At 46.2% G+C, this 21,614-nt stretch overlaps 2 protein-coding genes across 2 annotated transcripts in view; both read right to left on the bottom strand.

Annotated features, from left to right (window-relative positions):
• LOC125725332 (protein NLRC5-like) overlaps window positions 1–21,614 on the bottom strand; it is a 554,938-nt gene that overhangs the window by 404,774 nt on the left and 128,550 nt on the right. The gene's annotated exons all lie outside the window — the stretch shown is intronic.
• The window catches only part of LOC125725336 (NACHT, LRR and PYD domains-containing protein 12-like), a 248,178-nt gene that overhangs the window by 197,620 nt on the left and 28,944 nt on the right, over window positions 1–21,614 (bottom strand). The window lies entirely within an intron of this gene.

The raw sequence follows: 21,614 nt of genomic DNA, 5'->3' as shown, positions 1-21,614 counted from the left end.
AAGAAATAAAAATTTAACAAAACATTATTTAGGACACTTTGGATATCTGCGTGTCATGGCGGCAACTGATTACCACAAAAGAAACTAAATGCTGTTTATATAGCAGCCGTTCGGTATGATATGAAATGACTTTATTGTCTTGCGTTATATCCTGACTTTGCTGATGCTCAGTCGCTTGAAAAACCTGGTTAAGCTGGTTCACTCTGCAGGCAGCTGTCAGTACAGCGTCTTTTTACGGAGCCTCCTGTCAGAGTGATTAATCTGCCAGTAAAGCAGCTTCTCAGTCTTATGATCTGTACTGGAATTTAGCTGCTCAGACTTACATGTCAGTTCTGCGGGGGACTTTATGATTTACGGCTGTTTTACTTTTCGGATATATAAAAAAAGACGCAATAGCTTTAAAAATGTCACCTGTAGGCCGCAGATTTCCCGTGATACATAATCATGCGGGGTGGGGGCAAACCAGGGGTACTGAAAGATTAAAGCCACTGCAGGTAAGTCCGCCACCATGTGTTCATGCTACGTAAACCTCCAGGGCTCAGAGCGCCTGTTTGATATCTTTTAAAAACTATAGATCTAATTTCCCCTGCAATCTGATGGATGTTTAATCAGAAACACGTTTGTCCTGGTATAATGTTGATGGAAATTGTCTCTTGTGTTTGGACGCCATTTAAGTTTTTTTTTTTTTTTTTTGCCAGTATATGGAATGAGTTTCTGGTATGGACCATAAGAGACCAGTAACGGGAAATGTGGCCGGGTTTCGGTGGACAGCACTTACTACGCTCACGAAAACAGGAACGGGAGAAAAACGAATAAAGATTGCGGTCTTTTTTTGGCTTTAGTTGTCTTTCTAAATGGCTTATATCCAGCCAGAAACTGGGCATATTGGTAAACTTCTTATTTGGAAGTCGAGAAAAATAAAATCTTGTGTATTTTTTATCTATACAGCGTCAACCTGTAACCAGAGCCAGTATTATAACCATAAGAAATGCTGCAGCAAATATCTAGCAGGTAGACATATTTATTTTCCATACAATGCCGTTAGGTACATTTCAGCGTGGCTCTGGAACAAGGCCCTGAGCACGTTTCACCTTAACTTTACGTTTCATCGTGTTATTTCCCTAAATAAGATGCTTTGAAATTTACAACAAATGGCCAAACAAGAATCAGAAACACTGTGCTTAACTCGGATCTGTCACTGAAGTCAAGATATCCGCGCTTCGCCGAAACACGGTCAAATCATCCGCGCTTAAAATGTGAGGTGCACGCATAGACATGACATTACGGTATCAGCCGCACATGACGGTTTAGGAAATTGTAATATATTGAGAGCCAGTCGAGACACATTTGGGGATGGCAAGAGGTTCAATATTAATAACTTCTTCAGCTCCAGGTATAACGCACAAACACTCAACCTCCCTGTGTTACCTTCTTCTACTTCCCTCCGTGCTGCCTACAACTATTTGCTACTACTGCCCTCTAGTAGTTGAATCCAAGCTACTACAGAAAATAACATACTCCAAGCGATCGCGCATAGGAAAATGGTGAGTACGCGTATATACGAAGTACAGGATATACTTAAATGCAATTAATGTCTAACTTTCCCATAATGCATGAGCAAGTCATATGGCATCTGAAAGGCAACGTTCAAGGCTATTTCCTACACAAATCTGCTCAGATTTAATATACCACTTAAAAGAATGCACTTTGAAATCTATATAATTTTATGTTATGAGCCAGGTTGAACAGCTCATTTCTCAGCATTATCACCTAAGGTACAAACATCTCTGCAAGCACCTAAAAGGCAAGGGCCTAGGCTATATCTCGACCAAATTTGGTCAACGTTCACTGTAGCATTTTAAAGAAAATCCACTTTGAAATCCATGGGTTTACATTACATGCGTTGGCATATATGAGCCAAGTTTGACAGGTCATTTCTCAAGATTTCCCCCTAAGGTACAAACATCTCTGCAAGCACCCGAAACGCAAGGCCATACACCAAACCTGCACCAAATTTGGTCAACTTTATCTGCACCATTTTTAAAAAAAAATGTACTTTAAATTCCATGCTATTTTATGTTCTGAGCCAAGTTTGGTCATTTCTTTGAATTTTCCAGAAAAAGTATATGCGCATTGCAAGTGTGTCGTCTCCTCTGGATTTGAGATTTTATCAATTCCTTGCCGAGTTCTTGAAGAGAGAGTTATCTCCTTGGGATCTTTCCTTTGAAACTGACTCAGTGCCGTCCTGGTGACAAATTCATTATAAGCAGAGATGTACAGGATATTGAACAATATTATAATTATCCAGTGTATGGTTCTTATTTTGCAGCTGTAACCTTTCACCAACTTATCCAAGCAGGGGCATCGGAGGGGCATGGATACCATGAGAAATTCAGGGGGTCCAGCACTTTTTAGGAGCCCCAAAGTACCCCCCAAGAGGGGTTTTGCTGTGGTCAGGAAGAAGCTCGGAAGTACTTCACAGTCGGTCAGGAGGACATTGCCGACATTGATGCAACTGGCACCATTGTGAAGAGGGGAAAACTGACGAAAGCTCCATTCTATGTGTACGAGCCTGTTGTGGGGGGGGGGGACCCCCGAAAAGGGTGGCCTGCTTTTCCAGTCGGGACCTTTCTCACCTGTGACCACATCACAGCATCAGTACAATATTTCTTGGCTTCATTTCACACAGATCACAGAAAGTTATATGGAAGATTTGTGCATCCAAAAATCACTGGTGCTGTTCCAGGCCATAGCACACACATTTTTCAACTCCAACCTCAGTAACATCTTATCTACTTACTACTGAACCCATCCATCCATCCATTTTCCAAACTGCTTATCCTACTGGGCACGAGGCAGGGAACAACCCAGGATGGGGGGCCAGCCCATCGCAGGGCACACTCACACACCATTCACTCACACACCATTCACTCTCACATGCACTCCTACGGGCAATTTAGCAACTCCAATTAGCCTCAGCATGTTTATGGACTGTGGGGGGAAACCGGAGTACCCGGAGGAAACCCCACGACGACATGGGGAGAACATGCAAACTCCGCACACATGTGACCCAGGCGGAGACTCGAACCCGGGTCCCAGAGGTGTGAGGCAACAGTGCTAACCACTGCACCAGCATGCCACCCCCTTCTACTGAACCATCACTGGAAAAGCCACAATGTAAGACTGTTCAGTTACAATTCTGCATCGCGGCCTGAGTCACATAAACGCCAAGTCCCTCTCCAAAAAACAGTGTGTTCTTATTAAATTAATATTGTGTTAAAGTACATTTGATTTTGATATAACTTTTAAGAGTTGTACATGTGCTATAATCCTTCTCAACAGCCTTCTAAAAGCAATATCCTCCTGAGACCCCACCCATTCATTTATGTCCATCGTAGTGGACATTTTGTTCTTGCATCTATCTTTTCACTGATGTAAGGAAACATATTTATTCCTGTTGTACACTAAAGAGGACATGCTATGAAATTAAAAATAAAAATAAATTTGAAAAAAATCTAAATTGTAAGATGTCTTATTTCTGTCACGTTCACACAGGGAGCGGGCGATCGTCGGGCAGGCGAGCGAACAGGAACAAGCAGGCAGGCAGATAATGGGGTAAACTGGAGGTTTATTGGGAAGCGCGGACGGGGAAACATCTCATGCACACGAACATCAATGACAGACAAGGAAAACTGGGGAGACCAGGACTTAAATACACAAGACTGATTGAAAGCAAACGGACACAGCTGGGTACGATCCGGGAAACACACGTGGGTAAGCAGGGGGCGTGGCACACAGGAGGAGCGGACGAGCTGGGCATGACAATTTCCTCCAAAGATATAGAAAATCACAAATAACCTAAAATTGAAGGAAACTTTTTTTCCCTTGAATCTCAGGAGGATAAAGCTTCTGCATGCATATCATCGGCCTGGTGACAACAGCAAGCAGAATACCAGAGCTTGAGGAGATGGTCTTAAATGTGACAGTTGTCATCTCTAGTCCCTGTGCTGCAGGAAATGTGGAAAAACATTCCCATAACATTCAAAAGATGCTGGCATTAATTGATGACGTGTCTCTGGGGAAATACATGATCAAACCTGAAGATGTAGCAGAGGCACATTTATAATTTTGCTATCATCAGTTAAACACTTCACAGCTTGTGCTTAAATTTACACATGAATGTGATGTTACAATAGTTGTACGCTTAAATAAACCAACATTGGAGGCATGAACAAATGATCTTAGAACAGCAATGACACATTTATTTCCCTTATTTTTAATGTTTGGTTGACATTGGAGCATCAGCATTTCAAGAACACCTGGAGAACATTATCCAGAAGGTACCACTGAACCAAATTGCGGAAGGTAACCGTTACTATTCAGCTACTTTCCTCAGAACTTTGGCTGCCAATTTGCTCCCCCATGTTGTTCTATGGTCTAGCCTAATGCTAAGTTTGCATACATTTTTTATAGTTCTGACTTTGCATAAGAATGATCATTTCAGAAATCTAAATAAAAACATTTTGTTTTGCTGTGCATGTTGTAAGTATTACATCTTATTCGCTCGTAATGTTGTTGCAATGGTTTAATTGGAAATTAATATTTGCATTCTCTCAGGAGACCTTGGAAGAGGCCATGCATGTTAGACACTGTCCAAAATTTCATTTGCAGGATCAGTCGGAAGGAAACCCGGGTACAGGTGCAGCCACCTCAATTTTCCCCTCCAAACCGGCTACCTGCCAAAGGGAGTAACCCCCCTCCTTCTGGGGGTGTGCCTAAATTCTCATCTAAACCCGCCCATTTATTCACTTGCAGGGTGTTACCATGAGATGACGCTTTCTTTACAAAAACACATTTTAGTTGTGGTCACAAGTTCACACACACACGTACAACAGGTATCAACCAGAATCTTTTGGTAGCCATTAGCAAGCCTCTGGCATAATTCTGGCTGAATATTTGACCACTCTTCTCTGCAGAATTTCTTGTTCATTTAAACTAGTTGGGTTGCTGGCACAGACCTGGCTTTTAAGCATAACCCACAAATTTTGAATAGGGTTGAGATCGGGGGTACTTCACAAAGCAGGATTTCTTGCTTAGCCAAATAACTTGTTAACTGGAGTTCAGATAAACTGAAGACACAGCCGTTTTATAACACCAGAGACAAACAGGGCTAGGTACTTGGCTAGCGATCATGCCGGTACATACTAATCCAGCACTATGATATTATACAGTACATACAAAAACCCATCGGAAGTGCAAAGCATGTGCTTTAATTCTATCTCTGCCTTCAACCAGACAGGAACTGTTTTGAAGCTTGACATCCTGATCAGGAGTGACAATTTACATAAGAACATAAGAAATTTACAAACAAGAGGAGGCCCTTTGGCCCATCAAGCTCATTTCAGGAGAACCTAATAACTCAGCAACTAAAAGCTAACTGATTTATTGTTCTAATATTCATTTATTGTTTTGTATTATTCCTATACTATAATGTAAAATGTATATTGTGTCTTTTCTTACAGTTTTTTTCAATTGCTAAGACAGGGTAGTATCTAGGGTACTATCTCTTCACATGCAAGATCCATCCTTGGCATTGCTCTAGAGAAATATCTTTAAATACAGCATTCATTGTTTGATCTTATGTCAATTGACATAATTTGTTTGTATTATGTGGTTTTTACAATCTATTTTAGAAAGGGTCTTGATAGTAATTTAGCAAAATGACATATTTCAGTTTTGACTGTTTTATTAGCAGTTTTAGGGTCAGTATGTACTTATGTGCAAAATGGCCTCTGAAAATGTAATGTTGTAAGTGAGACAGGAATCCATGACTTTTGAAGCATTTAGTCATTGATTGCATTTTATATGAAAGTAAAGCGAAATGCTTAACAGTTTAGCCCACATAAACTAATGTTGTGGTGACTGTATGAAGAGTTTTGAGAAAGCAACTTCAGTATTGCAGTATCTGTCTTAGCAATTGAAAAACACTGTAAAATTCACACTGCCTTTCCAAACTGATTAGTGTGAGGATCAGTGACAGACATTCCAGACTGATGGGCCATTGACAGCATGCAAAGGTGTGGTGACTCCAAAGTCACTTCAAAGTTATAACACTTTAGTAATCAAACCTCATACAATTCTTTGAATGTCTCATTCACCTTTGTGTAGCCAGCCCCTATGTCTATAAGCTTCAGAGCTCAAAAGTCTTGGCTAGAAATGTTTATAATGTGATTTTTTTACAATTTGTCTGCACCACTGAAAATAAGTTTTTGAAAAGTGTATGTTTAAAGTAGATTTTAACAAAAAAACTGAATAATCACATTCTAAATGATCTCAGATTATTGGTGCTGAGTTTGTGCTGAATAAAAGCATTTGTAGCACTTTGGGATAAATGATTTTTAGATAAGTGAAATATTTAACAGTTTTTCTGAATTGCTGAAATATTAAAAATCATTTTGGAAACAAAACTGCCAATTGCCAAAAGTTATTTATTGAATCAGTCACTTGGCAAAACTTTAAACCATGCTCACCTAGTTAGACACAATTTGCAGATCTCAGTCACCCTTTTTGCAAAACTCGAAACACATTCTCATTCATCAAAACACATTTTGCGCTATGGTTAACTTTAATGCAAAATAGAAAACACAGGCCACAGAGGTTAAGCGCAGCCAGCACACAGTAGTCATTTAAACACAATGACTCAAAACTGTTCACACACATTTCTAAACATTTGAAGAAGCCAAAGAGTGACTAGAACATAGAATATGTGCCATAGGTGAATAGGAGCTGAATTTTGATGTCAAGGTACAAATGGGTCACACAGAGGATTCAAGTCAAGTAGTAGTAGGTTTTTATAGTCATTTCAGCCATACACACAGTATATAGTGAAACGAGATACCATTCCTCCAGGACCATGGTGCAACACAGAGCAGGACAAAGACAGAGCAACATCACAAGTGCAGACAGGACACAAGCATAACAGTACAAATTGACAAGACAAGACAACATACAGTGCAAATTAACAGTGGTAACAGTCTGCATACAGTATTTGAGTTACTGTATGGTAGCAGCGAGGGTTATTATGTGCAAAACTGCTGTGGCAATAAATGACAATAAATAGTATATACAGATATGGCAGTAACCGGACAGAAAAATGTGCAGTGATATTTGAAGTCTAAGTAGTTGTGTGTGTGTGTGTGTGTGTGTGTGTGTGTGTGGGGGGGGGGGGTGATTACAGTTATTGCGTTCAGTTCCGGTTGAGGAGTCTGATGGCCTGAGGGAAGAAATTGTTCCCCATATGCTAAGGAACCTTTTGCTAGATGGCAGGAGCGAGAAGAGTGTGTGTGAGGGGTGTGTGGGGTCAACCACAATCCTGATGGCTTGGTTATGTGGTTTGAGCTGTTCATTGCTGCACAGTCATGGGTCAGCAGTGTGAAAAGTAGAGGGCTGAGCACACAGCCCTGGGGGGCTCCCGTGTTCAGCGTGATGGTGCTGGAGATGTCGCTCCCGATCCTGACTGACTGAGGTCTCCCAATAAGAAAGTCCAGGACCCAGTTGCAGAGAGAGGTGTTTAAGTCCAGCAGTCTCAGCTTCCCGATCAGATGCTGAGGAACAATGGTGTTGAATGATGAACTGAAGTATATGAACAGCATTCTCATGTAAGTGTCCTTTTTGTCCAGATGGCTGAGGGCCAGGTGAAGGGTGGTGGTGATGGCATCGTCCATAGAGTGGTTGATAGAGTGGTTGATAGAACGGTATGCAAACTGCAGGGGGTCCAGTGAGTGTGGCAGTTGAGACTTGATGTGCCTCATGACGAGCCTCTCGAAGCACTTCATGATGATGGGCGTAAGTGCAGGACACTGAAGCACGGGGATGATGGTAGTGGTTTTAAAACATGTTGGGATGACTGTGGTGCTCAGAGAGATGTTGAAGATGTTTGTGAGAACATCCACCAGCTGTTCTGCACATCCTCTGAGCACACAACCAGGGATGTTGTCTAGTCCGGCAGCTTTCCGCGGATTGACTCTAAGCAGAGTTTTCCTCACATCAGCCACAGTCAGACAGAGCATCTGGTTATTGGGAGGTGGGATGGACTTCCTCACTGCCATGATGTTTTGGGCTTCAAAGCGTGCATACAAGTTCTTCAGCACATCTGGAAGGGAGGCCTCACCATCACAGGCAGGTGGAGATGCCCTGCCACATGCGCAGAACATCTCCAGTGTCCTTGAAGTGGCTGTGTAGGTTCTGGGCATGGGCACGCTTCACTGCTCTGATGGCCCTGGATAGGTTGGCCCTTGCTGTTCTCAAGGCAGCCTGGTCACCTGATTTGAAGGCGGTGTCATGGGTTCTCAGCAGCATGCTCACCTCCGTAGTCATCCAGGGCTTCCGGCTGGAGCGTGTGGTGATGTTCTTGGAGACAGTGACGTCATCGATGCACTTACTGATGTAGCCAGTGACCGATGTTGTGTACTCCTCCAGGCTGGTAGAGTCACCGTAGGTTGCAGCCTCCCTGAACATGTCCCAGTTAGTCTGCTCAAAACAGTCCTGAAGAGCAGAGATGGCTCCTGGGGGCTAGCTCTTTGTCTGCTTTTGGACGGGTTTGGCATGTCTGACGAGTGGTCTGTAGACTGGGATGAGTATGATGGACATGTGATCAGAGAATCCGAGGTGGGGGCGGGGCTCAGCGCGGAACGCCCCAAGGATTATTTTATTGTCCAGGGACCGGACATTAGCGAGTAAGATGGATGGGATTGCTGGCCGACTAGCATTACCTTTTAGCCTAGCATGGACCCCCACTGGTTTGCTGTGCTTCTGCTTCTTTCGTGCACCGCTTGCGATGTCTCCTCCCCCAGCCATCACAGACAAACACACTTTTGCACTAAAAAAAGTGGCTGCTGCAACCTAGCGCGCCGTCATCTACTTGTAAAGACATCAAGTTGGGCTGTACATCAGATCTGGTCAGCTACAACTACCTTTGTCATTCCTTGTTGAGGACTTCAAGGTGGCAAAGTGTAGGGTAACCATGACCCTCAGGGACTCGAGAGACCATAAGGTCTGGGAAGCAGGGGTAAAGACCCAATGTGCAGGCTCTGCAGGAAAAATGGGACTTTGGCACACATCCTGTCAGGGTGCAAGATCGCTCTGTCCCAAGGCAGATACAGGTGGCACCACAATAAAGTGTTAGCCGTGCTCACTGATTTTGTAGAGCAGGCAAGAACCCAGAAATGCCAACCCACGGGCAGGCCACTACCTGACCAATATTTGCTCCTTTGTCAAGGAGGGAGCAAAGCCAGCAAGGCCCACTAACATCAGGGCAAGTGTTCTGCAGTCAGCCCAAGTGTGGGAGCTAAGGGTAGACCTGAAAAGAAGGCTCCAGTTCCCGGATGTCATCCACACAATCTTACAGCCAGACGCAGTCCTGTTCTCCACTGAAGGGAAAAAGATCATCCTAGTGGAGCTCACTGTGCCATGGGAGGGGGGTGTGAAGAGGCTTTCGGTAGGAAATCGAGCGCTATGGAGATCTGGTGCAAGACGGCAGGGACAAAGGATGGCAGACAGGGTTCTACCTGATTGCAGTCGGGTGCAGAGCCTTCCCAGCCCAATCAGCCTGGAAGTTGCTGACAGCGATGGGACTGACAGGGAGTGAGAGGAAGATGGCGGTACGAAGACTGGTGGAGGCGGCAGTGAGAGCCTCCTGTGTCCAAACGTTCGCCAGAAGTAAAACTTCCGTTATCGGAAGGAACTAGAGCGTGTTGAATAATCTCCCACAGCTCATTAGTAACATTTGGCACACCTGCTATGGGAACTCACACACACCAGTTCAGGCCAACCTATGGTACCACCCCCATTGAATACCGCCATTTTATTTACAACCCCCTCCCAGCCAGCATCATACTTGTTTCGCGCCCGTATTCAATTTTCCATAAGCACCGCTACATTCTCTCATCGGTAACACTTTACCTGAGGGGCACAGATAATGTAGCATTATGCTGTTAATAATGGATTAATTAATCACAAAAAACGTCTTAGTGATCAGTTTGATTCTGTCCGTAAATATGGCCGCTGCACACGCTGCATCTAACCGCTGCTGTCATGGATTTTTAAAGGTCGCCGGCAGAAAACGGCAACATCACGTTCATCTGAAACAGGAAAGTGCTGAACTTCAGCGGCGCGATTTCTGTTCCTGCAAAATATATAGATGATTTATGGCTCATAATATTATTGATTTTTTATTATGAAAAAACGTAAATGACTGCTAATTACAAACCAGCATAAAAGAAGTGTCCCCTTAAAATGGAGTCAGCATGGTATTTTATAAATATCGCGCAGAGATCCGCCTTCTTGTAATTTCATTCTGAACCTCTTTTATTTAGTAATCTGTTTTGTCTCCACCTAGTGGCCTTCCTGAAAAGTACACATTGTTTCCGGAAGGATCGCTTGTTCTGCGAATTGAGTGTCCAGTGGATGTAAGAAATATGGCAGCAGCATGATATATATATTATAACTGACTACAATCACTGTATAGAATGTTAATCTGCAATGGATAATGAATTCAATGGCGGATTGTTAATGGATGTCTGTGTATATTCTTACATGTCTGCTATTAATAATAATGCATGTAGGTAAATTTAGTGGCTTCTGCCAGTCCAGCGTGGGGGGGTGGGGAGTAAGGGTACCTGGGCACCTGCTCTTTGTGTCTCCAGTCCGTTTACAGTGGGGCAGGGGGGTACAGCCCCTTCTGTCCCACAGTGGCATAGCCAGACCTTTTACACTGGGTGGGGGTGGGGGGTAGTTATTTAATAAAACAAATTTAATTATCTAATCAAACAAATAAATTATTTACTTTAATCCACTGAACCAGGGCCGTAACAGGATATAATTATATTTTCCAGTGTTTTTCGTTTCTATTATGTCTCCAGTTAAATGATCATTATATACATTGATCGAGTGTCATTGTGTTAGTTATGTTCAGCTGCAGCAATAAAGTTAATTCAACTTAATCCACCCAACTGTGGTTTCATTATGTTACTCAGTCATGCTTTGGGTGACGCTGAAGCAGGACATTAACAGGACAGAACAGAAAGCCTTTATTGTCATTGTACAGGGAGGAAATACAGTAAATAGGCATAAATATATAATGTACATATACAGGGGAGGGGGAAAGCCCCCCCACTTATTACATTTAGTTACATTTTAATCAGAGGGAAAAACTCTTATTTCTGTCAAACATACATTTCAGAGTAAAAAGGATTATAAAGGTTAAAAAGCAGAGATTTTACCTTTTTGCCAGGAGAACCAGCAACAAGTTACAGCGACACTGAGGATTTTGTATAAACATAAAACCCTGGATAGAGGGGCTCAGTGAATGAGGAGGTGAATCTGTGCAGGAGGGTCAGTCCATCAGAGGAGACTCTGTAGAAGGACAGAGCACCAGCCCCCCAGTCCAGATACACTCCTACTCTGCGGGAGCCTGAGGGCTCTATGGGTATGGCAGTCGGTTTATTATTGTGCTGGACAAAGTAAAAGTCAGGATCACACCACAGAATCCATGACTTGTCATTGTCTCCAAGGTCACAGTCATAACTCCATCCTTTCCTCCCAATTCCTTTATAAGTCACTCCTATCCGGACTCCACCTCCTAACCGGGGTCCATATCCATCCCACTCAGCCTCCCAGTAACAGCGGCCAGTCAGACTCTCGCTGCACAGAACTTGGGGGCACAAGCCATCAAATCTCTCTGGATGATCAGTATATGGCTGCTCTGCCCCCCATGTCACCTTCCTGTTCCCCCCTGACAGAGACAGGCGTCTGTTTGCTGTTTTGGGGTCCAGTGTCAGCTGGCAGGAGTCTGTAGGCAGAAGGAAGAATTATTAATACCATCAGGCCGCCTGCACTTTATGTTTCTGTACAATATAAAAACAGCGCAGCTTCCCCGAACGAAGCGGAACCGAAGTTTATGAAATAGCTCAGGAAATGTCGGACGGCGCGCGACGCTGAAGAACCACCAAAATGCTGCTCGAGCTAAACTAACAGCGTAATTACGGGTAAATAAAATTACAGAGCAGCGACACATTCACCACAAGCATATTCAACCCTTGCGAGACAAGAATCTTAAAGGATGCAAGTTTATATTAGCTGAGTGTCTCTCTCTCTCTCAAACACACACGCAAATCGCCACCAATCAGCAAACTATACGACAGCGGTCGGCTCCAGCACACTGCTCCTGTCGAGCGTCGATTCACTCCCAGCAGCCCCGAAGGCACACGACGACCATCCACATGCGAAGCAAGGGGAGGGGTATCAGTCCCTAACCCACACACAGTTTATGTCCACACGTTCGCCAGAAGTAAAACTTCCGTTATCGGAATGGACTAGAGCGCGTTGAATAATCTCACTCCTCCGTTGGAAATTTCCCCCGAAGATCACCACAGCAGACAGGTCGCCATTCCTCCATGCTGTGCCGTTTTTATCTCCAGTTCCACCTCACAGACTCACACTCGCTTGGTGGGCGTGACCAGAGTGCGCAATCGGTGACTTTATTTGGAGGGGCAGCATTTGATGACTGGCAGGAGGCTCGGCCAATCATTTCATTTGATCCGAATAAGTTATTGGTCAGACTTTTCTTAGAACCATATGAGAATGTAATGAATAGGAATTTCTATACCCTGTGAATTTCTCACCTTTTTGTGTGCCATCAGCCTATTAAAGCATTTGTATTTTACATAATTATGTATCTATTTTTTATTACTTTAGTTTTAGTTATCTGTGGACCGGCAACCTAGCTCAAAATATCAAACTTAGTTCCTCATCTACAATCACATTTAAGAATCTGCAACCAGGGGCGTATCAAGCTTTTTGTGTGTGTGTGTGTAGGGGGGGATTCTAGGATGGGTAAATTAAATTCTCCTGGAAATTCACACACACGCACTGTCATGCCCGGCTCGTACGAACCTCGTGTGTGCTACACCCCCCTGATTATCCACGTTTGCTTCCCTGATTGTACCCAGCTGTACCCTGTTGTCTGGTCTATTTCAGTCCATGTCTTGCCTTAGTTCTTGGTCTGTCATTGATGTTAGTCGATGTCTGTAATATACTGCCATCTAGTGACTACAGTGTGTAGTGGTTTGGTGTGTTGTCCCAGTTAGGCTTCCGTACTGGAATGGAAAACTTATGCGTGTGAGCAGTAAGTAAAGCGGTGTTCTACACAACCACCCAACGGTGTGTCGAGTCGTTTGTGGCGCATGTCACATGGTGTCAGAAGTCTAGCGACTACACGCATTTCTCGTGGATAATGGCGTTTTCACACTTTGATCACCCGAAAATAGACTGGGATGTGGCCAATTTGCATCAAGAATTCGAACGGTTTTGCAGTCATGTCACGTTCGTGTTTGATGGTCCGCTGTCCGAATTATCAGCCAAACAACGTGCAGGCTGGTTGGGCACCTGGATCAGAGAACAAGGCAGGGAAATTTGCAAAACGCTGGCTTGGGCAGACGGCGAGAAAGATGATCCCGCCAAAGTTCTGGATAAGTTAGCAGGCTACATCAGACCGAGAAAAAACAAGCGTATAGCCAGACATCGCTTCAAACAGAGGAAACAGAGTGCATCGGAGAGCTTTGATAATTTCTTAAAGGATTTGAAGGTCATATTAATGGACTGTGGTCACAGGAAATACAGGAGCAATAGTCAGCACCTTCGTAAAAGCACAGCGATCGCCAACAGATCACGCCACGACAGGGCCGATGAGTCTTGGGCCGAAGCATTCATTCCACCTGCAGACCAGGAGCAACAACATCCGGCTTCCACAAAGTCTTCAGACTGTGCAAACGGTCGGACAACCTCACTCAGCCGGTTGGTCAGTACGTCACCAGGCATGGCAGAATTGTAAAGCCCCCAAACAGACTCAATCTGTAGGTGTCGAATCAGTAGGGCCAGGTGTGGTAAAGACACCTGTGGAAGTGAAGTGCTGGAAACCTCTCCTTCCTAATTACTAGATTTTGATATTTGTTGTTATATTGTCAGACCTGAAAATCTACTGTTCAAGGGACATTCAATTTGTGTAAATTGCAAAATCATAAGCTGTTTTCTATTTTAGTTCATAAACGGCACATCTGTTTGTTGATTTTGATACATTTCTCTGGTAAGAGGGGAGATGTAATATACTGCCATCTAGTGACTACAGTGTGTAGCGGTTTGGTGTATTGTCCCAGTTAGGCTTCCGTACTGGAATGGAAAACTTAAGCGTGTGAGCAGTAAGTAAAGCAGTGTTCTACACAACCACCCAACGGTGTGTCGAGTCGTTTGTGGCGTATGTTACAATGTCCTTCCTAGTGCTCTGTCCTGTTCCCCTAATAAATCCCTAGTTTTTCCCCCCGTACTTCGCCTGCTTCCTGCTTGCTCGCCTGCCCGTGCGATCACCCGCTTTCACCGGTAACCAGCCGATCGTGAAACGCGCACACACACACACACATATATATATATATATATATATATATATATATATACTTCCTGCATTTCTACATTTTCTTTACATCTACACTATGCAAATAAAATCATGCAAATGATACTGTTAAAGCAACAAAATGGCCCAAATTTTCAACACCATTTATACTACTGAGGTGGTGTGTCTAAAGTCGACTCGTATGCGACATACCAGAAATAATTAACCTCGTCTAGCTTACACTCTGTAGAAAATACTGACGTTACGATGTTGTGACAGACGTTGTGAATTTTGCTTCACTAAATTAGCGTGATGCAGTATCAAATGTCACTTTTTTGTACCTTAAAACCGTTCTTCCCAAATCCAACACGACAGTACTTTCCCAACTTACTTCGAAGACGAGCAGCTCTCGTTCCCTCGCCACTGACACGATCTGGCACATTTGCTGTGATTGGCTGAATGGTCCATCAATCAAACTGACGGACCTATGTGTGTAGTGTGCGTGTGTTTTTTCCCCACCCAGATCAGGGCTACAGTTCCGTTCGCTCTTGTACCCGTAAAAGTATATATTTTAGTATCATTTAAATCTGACAAAGGGGGGGGTGCCTTTTTTGGTGTAAAACGGCAATATAAAACTTTCAATATAATATTCACCTGTCCAGCGGCTTTCACGAGCGCCGGAGGGTTCGCCGCTTGCAGTGTGGACAACGGCTAACGTGTCAGTTGCGAGTAATTTGTGTATTTCTCCTCACCTCCAATCGTTTACTATCGCTGTTCTCTTCCTTAAACGGTCTCGAGGCACCCTAAGCTATGTATGCAGCCCCGCCCCTCCTGCTACAGACTGAAACAGCACCACCAAGAAGCGTCAGCGTGACCAGCTGCTTTTTGCATACTTTAACAAATCGTACCGGCATACATTGGTGTAGAAATGCGTGTCTGCTACGCAAAATGCGTGCAGTTCGGTAGGTCTGCTAAAGTCAGTGTCTTTCCTACTAACCACTAAATCCGGCGTGTGCGGCGCCTTACTGCTCTCCGTCTTTCTACAGGAAGTTTACCTTTGAAAATGGCCATCAATAACAGAGTATTTAAGTAATATTATTACACATTTAAAGTGATATTTAATAAAGGTTTGGATCTGGACTCTGATACAAACGCCTCTGAAGATGATTCCGGCGCCGGAGTTGCGTTCCATGAGGATCCAGTATTTGCAGCGATTGTCTGACATGGTCTTTAGTCCCAGCAAAGCCACTCTGAATGCATTTCACATGCATCGGCTTATTTCCGTGAAGCGTGACCACAGAGTCAATCATCAAACTGCGGCCTAGGGTGTCCTGGTGCCAAGTGCACATATGGACACTCGTATGCTTGAACATGGTGTTCATTATGGACAATCCGTGATGAACACAGAAGTCCAATAACAAATCACCACGGTTCAGATCAGGGGGCCGTTCCTCCCAATCACACCCCTCCAGGTCTCACTGTCATTGCCCACGTGAGCATGGAAGTCCCCCAGCTGAACAAGAGAATGCCCAGGAGGAGTGCTCTCCAACACTCTTTACAAGGACTCCAAAAAGGGTGGGTATTCTGAACTGCTATTTGGCGCATAAGCGAAAACAATAGTCAGGACCCATCCCCCCAACTGAAGGCGAAGGGATTCTACCCTCTCATCCACTGTGGTAAACCCCACTTCACAAACGCCCAGCCAGGGGGCAATAAGTATGCCCACCCCTGCTCAGTGCCTCTCCCCACGAGCAACTCCAGAGTGGAAGAGGGTCCAACCCCTCTCAAGGAGACTGGTTCCAGAGCCCAAGCCGTGTGTCGAGATGAGCCCGACTATATCTAATCGGAACCTCACAACCTCGCGTACCAGTTCAGGCTCCTTCCCCACCAGAGAGGCGACATTCCATGTTCCTAGAGCTAGCTTCTGCAGCCGAGGATCGGACCACTAAGGTCCCCGCCTTCAGCCACTGCCCAACTCACTGCACCTGACCCCTTTGGCCCCTCCTACAGGTGGTGAGCCCATTGGAGGGGGGACCCACGTGTTTCCTTTGGCCTGTGCCTGACCAGGCCCCATGGGTGCAGGCCTGGCCACCAGGCGCTCGCAATCAAGCCTTACCCCCAGGCCTGGCTCCGGGGGGCTCGGTGACCCACGTACAGGCGAGGGAAAATGTGTATCCATGTTATTTTTCATCATAAGGGGTATGATGAGCCGCACTTCGTCTGGTTCCTCACCTAGGACCTGTTTGCCTTGGGTGACCCTACAAGGGGAATAAAACCCCAGGCAACTTAGCTCCTGGGATCACTGGAACATGCAAACCCCTCCACCACGATAAGGTCTCAGCTCCAGGAGAGGCAAAGGATTCTTTTTTTGTGAAATTAAAAATGTACAACTACGTCAGAATATATTTTAAGCATCTTATACTCCCACACAAACACAAAGACAATATGAGCAGCTATAATGTATTTGAAGAGTTCAGATGCAAAAGCCGCTAAATGCCACCTCCATCAATAATGAGATAACAATGTTGAGTGAATGCTCTCCACACGTAGTATCAATCCATCCATCCATCCATTTTCCAAACCGCTTATCCTACTGGGTCGCGGGAGGTCCGGAGCCTATCCCGGAAGCAATGGGCACAAGGCAGGGAACAACCCTGGATAAGGGGGCCAGCCCATCACAGGGCAGACACACACGCCGTTCACTCACACATGCACTCCTATGGGCAATTTAGTAACTCCAATTAGCCTCAGCATGTTTTTGGACTGTGGGGGGAAACTGGAGTACCCAGAGGAAATCCCACGACGACATGGGGAGAACATGCAAACTCCACACACATGTGACCCAGGCGGAGACTCAAACCCGGATGTCATGCCCGGCTCAACCGATCCTCCTGTGTGCCACGTGTGCTTATCCACTTGTGCTTCCCTGATCTTGCCCAGCTGTGTCTGATTATTTTTGCCCAGTCTTGTCTATTTGAGTCCACGTCTTGCCTTGCCTTGTTGTCCATCATTGATGTTAGTCTATGTCAGATGTTTCCTGGTCTCCGTTTCCCTGGTTCCCGTAATAAATCCCCAGTTTCCCCCGACTCTTGCCTCCTTGCCTGCTTCTTGCCTGCTTGCCTGCCCATCGCTTACCCGTGACTCTGACAGGATGACGGACCCATAGAAGAGAGCATCTTTCGTGACCGAGGAAGAGCTATTTTGGTTCACCCAGCCTGGCGTCCGAGAAGATCCCCGGGTGTGGGACCTGGTGAGCCATAGCTGGGATATTCTGGACAGGCTATCCCTCAAGGAGGACGCGCATCTCCTCCGCGAGAACCTCCAGCTGCTGGCGCAGTACATGACGTAGTGGAGGGTTGCGCCGCGCATCGCAGAGGCTGTCCTCCCACAGTTCATTCAGTCGGGCATGACGCAGCCTCCCGCCACCAATGTGCGCCGGAGGAGGAAGAGAAGGAAGCCAGTGAACGCTCTGACAATCGCTCTGGGGACGTGCACATTTGTCCCCGCTTCTCTTCCTGTTGGTGATCGGGAGTGCTTCCTGATCACTGCGGAGGCAACTGCTGCCGCTAAGCTGCTTTCACGGGCAGCTACCCCCTTCCTGGGAATGCGCCTGGCCACCGCGGAGCTACCGCCACCCTTTGAGCGGTGTTTCTTCTGGCCAGCGTGGGTGGCCAACAAAGGGGCCAGCGCAGTTCGGGACGCTATCCCGCGTGTTCCCTGGACTCTTAAAGGGGTCACGCCCGTCTCGCCTGTGCGGGACCTGCCTGTCCCGCTGGCGTTTGACCTGCCTGCTGCAGCCGCTCCGCCCGAGACTTCTCTGCCTCCGCCGCTGCCTGCTGCAGTAGCTCTGCCCGAGGCCCCTCTGCCTTCGCCTACGGCAGCTACGCCCGAGCAGCTGCCTCTGGCAGCTACGCCCAAGCAGCTGCCTCTGTCACCTGCTGCAGCCGCTACGCCTGAGGCGCTCCCTCCGCCTCCGTCGCCTGCTGCAGCCGCTACGCCCGAGGCGCTCGCTACCCCCGAGGCGCTCGCTACCCCCGAGGCGCTCCCTCCGCCTTCGCCACCTGCTGCAGCTACACCCGAGGCCCCTCTGCCTCCGCCGCCTGCTGCAGCTACGCCCGAGGCCCCTTTGTCTTCGCTGCCTGCTGCGGTCTCTTCTGCACCTGTAACTGTGACTCCTGTCCCAGTCCCCCCAGCTCCAGTCCCCAAGGAGGTCCCAGACAACCCGACCACCGCTCCTCCCTCCTTGGAAATAGAGGAGCTGGAATGGGACCCCTCGGGGACCTTCCTTGTGACCCCTCTTCCCTCACCCCGGCGAGGTCGACCCAAGCCTGACCCCCACATGTCTGTGTCCCGTAAGGGGAGAGGACACAGACGCAGGGCTGGGGTCCCACCCGCCCTGCCCCCTGGCTCGCCCTTGCTCGCATTGGCTAGAGTTCAGGGGACACCTACGGGTCCTGGGACTCCAGGTCGGCGGTCGCCTGCAGGTCCCCCTCCGAAGCCTCGTCACCCTGCCTTGGTCCCGCCTCCGACTCCTCCTCCGTTGCCTGCGGGTCCCCCTACTCCAGCACATCGGTGGACATTGCCTGGGCCAGCTATGGCTTCACCTTCGCCTGCTGCGGCTCCCCCTCCCTCCTTGCCTTCCCCGGTTTCCCCTTCAGCTCCCTCGTCACCTCCCCTGGTGCCCCCTCCGACTTCCTCCTCATCCCCTTCGCCTGTCCCTCGCCCTGCCTCCTCAGCCCCTCCGAGGTCCCCTCCTACTCTGGCCTCCCGGTCGCCTGTGGCCCCTCCGGCTGCTGCCGAACGCCCTCTGTGGCTCCCTTGGGCTCCCCTTAGACCCCCATCCTTTCCTCCTTAGTCTCCCGTCTTTGTCCCTCCTGTGTTTGTTCCTCAACCCTTTGCTCCTCCTAGTTCTGCTCCTCGTCCCCCTGTGTTCCCTCTATTCACTCCCGGCCCTTTCTTTCCGCCCGGAGTTCACGCCTTTGGGGGGGGGGGGTTCTGTTATGCCCGGCTCGTACGATGCTCGTGTGAGCCACGCCCCCCTGATTATCCACGTGTGCTTCCCCAATCGTACCCAGCTGTACCTTGTTATTTCACCATGTCTTCTGTCTGTATCAGTCCACGTCTTGCCCTGCTGTTGGTCCGTCATTGATGTTAATCGATGTCAGTGGTAGTGTTCTGTTCTGTTCTGCCCCGCAATAAATCCCCGTTTTCCCCCGACTTTCGCCTGCCTGCCTGATCCTTACCTGCCTCCTTCCTGCCAGCCTGCCCGTCCACACCCGCGACTCTGACAGGTATGAGTATGAATGAACCTCCCCCCCCCCCCCCCATTTCTTGTGTCTTTGTGGACGAGATGGATTTAAAGATTTTTGCAAGAAAAGGACTGTGGATTTAGCTGGTTTTGATGAAAAAGTATTTGTTAAAAAGCAGTGAATTGGCTGAAGTTACATTTCTGGGAAAAAAAAAAATTCACTAACGAATAGCATTATCATTGCCTTTAAAATTAAGTGCCTGATAAAAAATGCTCTTTTAACAGAAAAGTGGTCAGGTGGATTTAGAGGGTTTTGCATCTGAACTCTTCATTTGTAAAAAATATTTTTAAAAACCATTAAATGAATTGATAATGTTTTTAATGTTTTATTTCTCTCATTTGGATGTTTGTCTAAAATGACACAAAAACTCACCTAAACACAAACATGGAAATCCATCTACACACAGAGTAAAAAGCCACACTAATCACAACAACTGAGTGAATACAACCATAACATAATATTAATGGTATTATTAATAAAACATGCAAACACACTTACATTTCTGTAAGCCTGGTCTGGTCCTGCACTCTCCACCGTGGTCCACACTACAGGAGAAGCAGAATGACATAGTATTGCTGTATCCATTTATTTATTGGTGCCTCTTCTTCACATACATGCATAAGTATCTGTACCGTGTCAGACACACACTCTGTACTCACTTCAGCTTCTCCAGTTTACAGCTGGGATCCTCCAGTACAGCAGAGAGCAGCTTCACTCCTGAGTCTCCTGGGTGATTGTAGCTCAGATCCAGCTCTCTGAGGTGTGAGGGGTTTGACCTCAGAGCTGAAGCCAGGGAAGAACAGCCTTCTTCTGTGACTCTACAGCCTGACATCCTGCAGAGTGACAGACAAAAACTCCCCAATAAATAAGATCACCTCACCATTACAAGCATTACTTTTAGGTAAAAGTGACTCCTGAAATAAATATTTCATTAATCATGCGAAATTAACAACATTTTATAAGAACCTATACTCCTCAGAAAAAGAACTAGATGCAGTTGATGTAGAATCATTTTTAAATAATCTAGACCAGGGGTCTCCAACTCTGGTCCTGGAGAGCTAATATGGTGTGGCTTATCAGAAGCCAGGTATGATAGAAAACCTACTGGATAGTAGCTCTCCAGGACCGGAGTTGGAGACCCCTGATCTAGACTTACTCATATTAACCAATGAAATATCAGATACCCTTGATGCACCATTAACATCAGAAGAACTCCATAAGGTCCTCAACCAAATGCCTAACAACCAATCGCCCAGACTGGATGGTTTCCCTGCAGAAATCTATAAACATTTTTGGGATGTATTATCTCCACTCTTCAATAGACAGACAGAGAAATTAAACATACATCACAAATCCCATTACAGTGTTATTGAAACCTGATAAAGACCCAACACAACCCTCTAGTTACTGGACATTACAGTGTTACTGAAACCTGATAAAGACCCAACACAGCCCTCCAGTTACCGGCCATTACAGTGTTACTGAAACCTGATAAAGACCCAACACAGCCCTCCAGTTACCGGCCATTACAGTGTTACTGAAACCTGATAAAGACCCAACACAGCCATCCAGTTACCCGCCACTCTCACTAATGAATACAGACTTGAAAATCATTACAAAAGCTCTCGCCACTCGGTTACAGACAGTCATTCCTACTATAATCCATCCTGATCAGACAGACTTCATCAGGACAAGACATGCCTCAGACAACATCCATAGATATTTAATTTAGTCAGTGTTGCTCAGCATACCCACATTAAAACCATGATTACATCATTAGATGCAGAAACGGCATCTGACAGTCAGGTGGACATTCCTCTTTAATACATTACATAGATTTGGCTTCGGAGAGTCGTTCACCCACT

This window comes from Brienomyrus brachyistius, unplaced genomic scaffold (genome assembly GCF_023856365.1).
Source record: "Brienomyrus brachyistius isolate T26 unplaced genomic scaffold, BBRACH_0.4 scaffold65, whole genome shotgun sequence".
Lineage (NCBI taxonomy): Eukaryota > Metazoa > Chordata > Actinopteri > Osteoglossiformes > Mormyridae > Brienomyrus > Brienomyrus brachyistius.
The sequence above is the reverse complement of the archived record's forward strand: the minus strand, read 5'-3'. Positions and strand labels throughout refer to the sequence as shown.